Source organism: Orbicella faveolata, unplaced genomic scaffold (assembly GCF_042242905.1).
Source record: "Orbicella faveolata isolate gen_17 unplaced genomic scaffold, um_ofav_v1 contig_26, whole genome shotgun sequence".
Lineage (NCBI taxonomy): Eukaryota > Metazoa > Cnidaria > Anthozoa > Scleractinia > Merulinidae > Orbicella > Orbicella faveolata.
Window position 1 is genome coordinate 21,419,399 of NW_028301554.1, and position 6,076 is coordinate 21,425,474.

The window sequence follows — 6,076 nt, forward strand, 5'->3', positions numbered from 1 at the left end:
CGGACTGGAAGTAATCTGCAACATGTATGATGAGATCTAAAATATGTCACTTTATATGCACACTCTGTTGTTCTACCATTTTGGGTTTTGTAATATTGTTTCGCAATGCTTATGGGACCTATTGTAGTTTATTTTAATGGAACAGTTCCCACACCCTCCTTCCCAAAACATGGCCAAACTGTGTATTCGTGCATTCGTGCTTTAGCGCCGCTGATCAATAGAACAGATAAATGAACTCAAAACGTTTAATTCTTAGTCTCCTATGTATCCAATGCTAATTACATGTAATTTGCCACTTGATCTTAATCTAATTGATGCGACAAAAACTCCCCCAGAAATGCTACACTAGCCCTTGAAATTTCTTGTGTAGACAAGTTTTCGGGTGCAGGCATCAATACCATATGATTTGGCCAATTCTTGTAAGGAGATTAACAGAAACAGAGGGTGATTTACAACGGGCTTAAGAAATAAAAAATCAGAAGTGTTAGCCATGAACACGAGGGAGTAAAATTGCTTTTTTTTATCAAAAATATATCTTGTCGTGATGAATAAAGGAATCTTAAGGAATCAAGTAAATGATTTCAAGAAATAGTAGATTACGATTTCCTCTAAGGTTGGCATGTAGTTCGCAGTTTCAGGATTTCTGTCCCAAGTGAATTCGTACAATCAGTTAGAGATATTTTTCGTTTTTCTGAAGTCAATGATCAGTGTTTTTTTTTCGCATAAAACGAATCTCTGGCTTACCTCGGTTTAATCCACAACCTATTTCCTCGACTTGCCTCACTGGAGTTGACATCGGAAAATAGAAATGGCATATGAAAGCACAAACGATTTCTGTCCAAGATTTGGTCCCAGATGATGTCGTTTTTGACGTCAATACTTCGTCATATCTCTGACCAATTTCTCCAATCGCCGTATTGCCAAGTTACTAATTATCATATTTTTCAATTGTACGTGGGTCAGGGTTTTTTGACGTCACAAGGTGACTTCAATCTTCTTTTGTTTGTTTTTTTCTGATAGGGCTGTTCGCCATTTCTGCAAAATTGTTTTCATATATTATCACCACCAATGATCAAGAATACCTGCCCTAATCTATTAATTTTCAAGAATCGAAAATTTAGCCTACATGTACAAAAAAATCAGATTTATGAAAGGTCAATTTGTAATAACAAGACTTAGGAGTTCACTCATATTCAGCATCATCCGGGAATCTTCCATTAACGTCACTCTCCAGGATGTCAAAGCTCACGTGAAAATGAGTGGGTGTATCCTTAAGCTGTTCCCAAGAGAGGCACGGGACAATGTCAGATGGCAGACATGGTGGGTGTGGCCAGCGAGGAGAAATAAGACAATCCAGCACAGCCACGATGGTTTTCTTCAGTTGTGGATGAGAAAGAAAACGTATAAGAAACAGTGAAAACATTTACTTTAAGGCAACATGTAGGGGTCGTAAAATATCGAAGCGTGTGGGAACTTAGACTTTCAATTTATAGATACGGACATGATGTTAACCAATCAAAGGAGTAAACTGTTTAGCGACAACTGCATGAGGTAAATTTTTAAGGTACCAGTGTGTTTATGCGAGGAGGATGGGTCATTATGTTTTCCCTCTGCAGGATAGTGTTAAACACGTCAATTCAGTTCGTTCGTTCGTTCTTTCGTTCATTCATTCATGCTACCAAAACGAACCATTACAGATATTTTTCAAGATCAATTCAGTAACTATTCAGTTAGTCCATAACCACTTTCTTAAATTCTTCCGTCATTTTTACCAAGCTTAGCGGAGCTGCTCTTTGTTGTGTCGTCCTGAACAAGTTTCTAACTCTAGGAATATGATGTTACGGCAATCAGAGAAACGCTGGACGAGAAATTATTATCGCGTTCAGTTAACTTACTTTTGTATGCTAGTAACTGAAGGAACGTGATCCGAGAAATAAAGCGAGTTTTAAAAATAACACTGAGTTAAGAACCTAAAAATCAACAGAATTTGATACGCACAGAATTTACTCCGAAAGGGCTATTGTAATCAATCCATCAATGAAATCTTTTTGTTCTCGCGCGCGATTGGTCTAAAATACGTCACAAAACTGGGGAATATCTCATGTTATTAAATTCTCAACCTCAAAAAGTACATTTCTAGCTATCTAATTAGTTCACTGAATCATTGTCATCAGCCATTACACCAGTGTTTCCCCGTATATGGAAAATGAGTGCTGCAAGTGTCACTTAAGGTTGGTTCTCATATAATTGCCTGATCGTTTCGATCGCCGCGATCGTTTGCAACCGCCGAGACGATCGAATGATACCTCTTTTGTTCATGGAACAGTCGTTAAAATATCCCCAAGTTCTAAAAATTCGCATTTTACGTTCCCAACTTTTAAGTTAAAATTGCTTAACTGAATAGTGAACAATTATTCCATGAGCCCACGAGGTTTAGAATTTACGATGCTAAATTTAACAGATTAGCAATATTTTTTGGAAGCCAACAGAATTAATTTGACGTTCAACAGCTTGGAAAAGAGGTCTTCCAAAAGGGGTGAACTTTTGCAAGGACATTTTGCGAGCCTATTTCATATAAAACATGGCAACTTCCACTTGGCTTGAATATTTGTCATTGGACATATCTGTACTGTTCCTCGAAGGTCACAATTCGCTTCTCGGAAACAGATCATGTTTGAGGACAAATATCGTTGCACATTTTGTCCTCTTTTATTGAAAAGCGTTATGATACTAAACATAAATGTACTAACCTTCTGTGATCTATTCTCCTTATAAAGAAAGCAGCCACGTCATCTTGTCCGTGTCTTATTGCAGTCTCCACCGGAAGTTCGCTCTGATCGTTTGTAGCTAAAAGCATCTTGGGATAACTGTCAATCAAAAACTTTGCTAGCGACACGTAATTCTTGGTCGCAGCTATGTGTAACGGAGTGTTGTGGAAAAGATCTTGGACAACACTTAAATCAACCCCTGAATCACTCAGGAGATTAAGGAATCTGCAAACCTAAATTAAATAGTAAATTGATCTGAAAGCCTTCTTGTACATTGTACATGTAAGTAGCCTACAAAGATTAATTAATTGCACATTTTTATTGGTTCGGATACTGATAAGAATAACTTTTCAGGGTGGGTAAATTGAAAAAAAAAATACTTATCGATACGCATATACAGCGAGCGGCAATCACAAGCTGCAGCCAAGAGGCCTCGCCATTTTTTCTCTTTCAGATAGTGTTAAGCGGGTTGTCAGTGTTCTTCTCCATTCTTTGCACTGACACACGAAATAAGAAGCTCTTAAATGTACATCGTCAGGCCTATTTTACAAAGCACTACGCGAAAAGAGAATGTGGGGTGTGTGGTGCGGGGTGAAGGGAGGGAGATAAAAACATGGCCCACTGAAGATTCGACAAAGAGCTTTAACGACATATACGTTAGAGGTTCGTAGGAAATGAAACTTTGAGACGTGAAGCATTTGCTTTTTTACCTGTGGCTCGTAATTCCATTCGATTCTTGCAGTAGATAAAGTGCAGTATTTTCTTTGGTATCACACACATCTTTGGAGACGAACGGAATCCATCGCCTGTTCTCTTTCAATTCCTTTTTCTCTCATTTCGTACTTGACCTATAGAGTATAAACATGAAAATTCTGCTTTTTGCCAACAGGGAAAAAGGCATGCAAAAAAAGGTAATAAGGTACCATTATCTAGAGATTTGTTGACACTTGCAACCTCTTTTAATCATAAAAGGGTAAGCACACTTGAACAAAAGATGTTTGACAATTTTGTTTGCATACGGTGTGCATTGCTAGCCACTACTTGGGAGAACAAAGGAAATACTCGTAAAACGATTTATTTTCCTGTGGTATGACATTCAAATAAGTGGAAAAAATTACCATATACATTGCTTTTGTAAAATAACGGATTTTGATATCGAAGTCCATATCGAGCTTCAGTGTAAAAAAACATTAATATGTTTTTACCGTAGCTCCTGTTTTGTTTGGAAACTAAGGAATTAAATTACAAAATCCTTTCAACATATTTTCCATTCTAAAACCGTTACGTTAACTTCATGACTTAAAAGTCGTAGCTCTTCTCAAACCGCTTTAATTTCAAGAGTATTTTAGCAGGTGTAGTGAGTGGGATGGAATTATTAACAGGGGCGTAGCCAGGGGAGGGTTCCAGGGGTTCTGGAACCCCCCTTTTGGGTTATGAAAATGAATATTATTTCAAGGGGGAAACAAGTATCGGAACCCCCCTTTCGAAATTCCGCGAGACGAGATTTTCGTTTTTGAAGAAAAACAAAAGAAAATCTATTTAAAAAGGCATCACATGCTCTATCGCAGGTTACAATATTATACGGGTGCATAAATTGGCTATCACTTGTCCTACGTTTTGTTGACAGTGATGGGAGGCGATTGCTAGCTCGATACTGGATACCCTACCACAGTGGAACTTAGACATAAAAAAACTGTCGGGGACAAGGGTACGCTGGAGCGTCTAATATATCATCCTCTAGGCACGGTACACAGGCACTGATACGGGAAAAAATTCCAAAGGCTGTGTACACACACTGCAGGGCTCACTGTTTAAACCTTACAATCCTTCACTCCTGTGATCAACCCCTTATCAGAAACATGCTTGGAACATTCAATGAAGTTTGCAATTTTTTTAGGTATTCACCGAAGCGTGACAAGTTTTTGCTTGCCGTAATTGAGAAAGAAACCCTCGAGGCCAGCAAAACAACGTTGCTCAGCTTGTGTCAAACACGGTGGGTTGAAAGGCATGAGGCGCATGAAGTTTTCTTTGCGCTTTTGCCATCTATACTAAGAGCACTAGAAGGTATGTCAAATGAGCGACTGTTTGCGAATCAATTCGGGGAAACTGCCTGGAATTGGGGCACTGACAGCAAAAGCAAGGCAAACAGCCTGTTACATGCAGTATCCAATTTTGAATTTATAATCCCCCAGATTACGATGATGAAATGCCTTTCGATACTGAAGCCACTCAGTATCAAGCTGCAAAAGCGAGACATCGATGTCTATGAAGCATACAGCCACATCAGAGATTTAAAAGGTGAGCTACAAGATATCAGAGCCGACATCGAGAAATATTGCTCGGATTGGTACAGCATGGCTACCACCACAGCAAGGAAAGCAAACATCAAGCCATCTATGCCACGCATTGTTGGTCGGCAACAGCACCGAAGCAATGTCGAAGCAGGAACACCGAAGGATTACTACAAAATAGCGCTCACAATTCCTCTGTTGGATCATCTTATTTCTGAGATAGACACATAATTTGACCCCAATAATGATGCTGTGGAGTCTTCCCTCCTGTGCCTACTTCCTTGCTAGTTTCTCGAGAAGGAAACCCTGTACAAGCTGCTTTGCAGTACTATGCAGATGACCTACCATCACCCCAGGTTTTTGATGTGGAACTTTTCCGTTGGCGGCGCAAGTGGCTAAACGCGGATCAAGACCTACCCAGCAGTGCAGTTCAGGCATTAGACGAATGCAACCATGAATTCTTTCCAAACGTACATAAGTTGTTGCGCATCTTATGTACGTTGCCAATTACCTCTGCAGAATGTAAGCGATCGTATAGCACATTGCGGCGACTGAAAACTTATCTGACGGCGACCATGACCAGTGAGCGAGAGTCTGGCCTTGCGCTAATGAACATCTATTATGGTAGGCAAACTGACATTGGTACAACAATCAACATTTTTGCACGGAAGCATCCACGGCGCCTCATTCTTTCTGATATCCTAGCTGAGTGAACGGTAAATCACAAGTCTACAGCATTTGATGAAGTATGTAATATGTTAAACAACTATTTTATTATCCATTTTTAATTCTATTAAGGTCCATCTCTTCAGGAAGTGAGATTTACCATCCCCTCTTAGAAATACTAGCTACCTTTAACGCTAAAATTATTGGAAATTTGTGCTCAGAATCAAGGAAACGCCATTTCTGAAGACCCAAATTTCAAAAGTTTTCCGGGGGAGCATTCTCCCGGACCCCCCTAGTAAAGAGTGCCTCCGGCGCTCAATTGTCAATGGGGCAAGCAATATACATTAGGAA

The 6,076-nt window shown here is 39.5% G+C and overlaps 1 pseudogene; it reads left to right on the top strand.

The window, feature by feature from the left end:
* The first annotated feature begins 3,631 nt into the window (after positions 1-3,631).
* On the top strand, positions 3,632-5,833 carry LOC149108515 (52 kDa repressor of the inhibitor of the protein kinase-like; annotated as a pseudogene).
* The last annotated feature ends 243 nt before the right edge of the window (positions 5,834-6,076 follow it).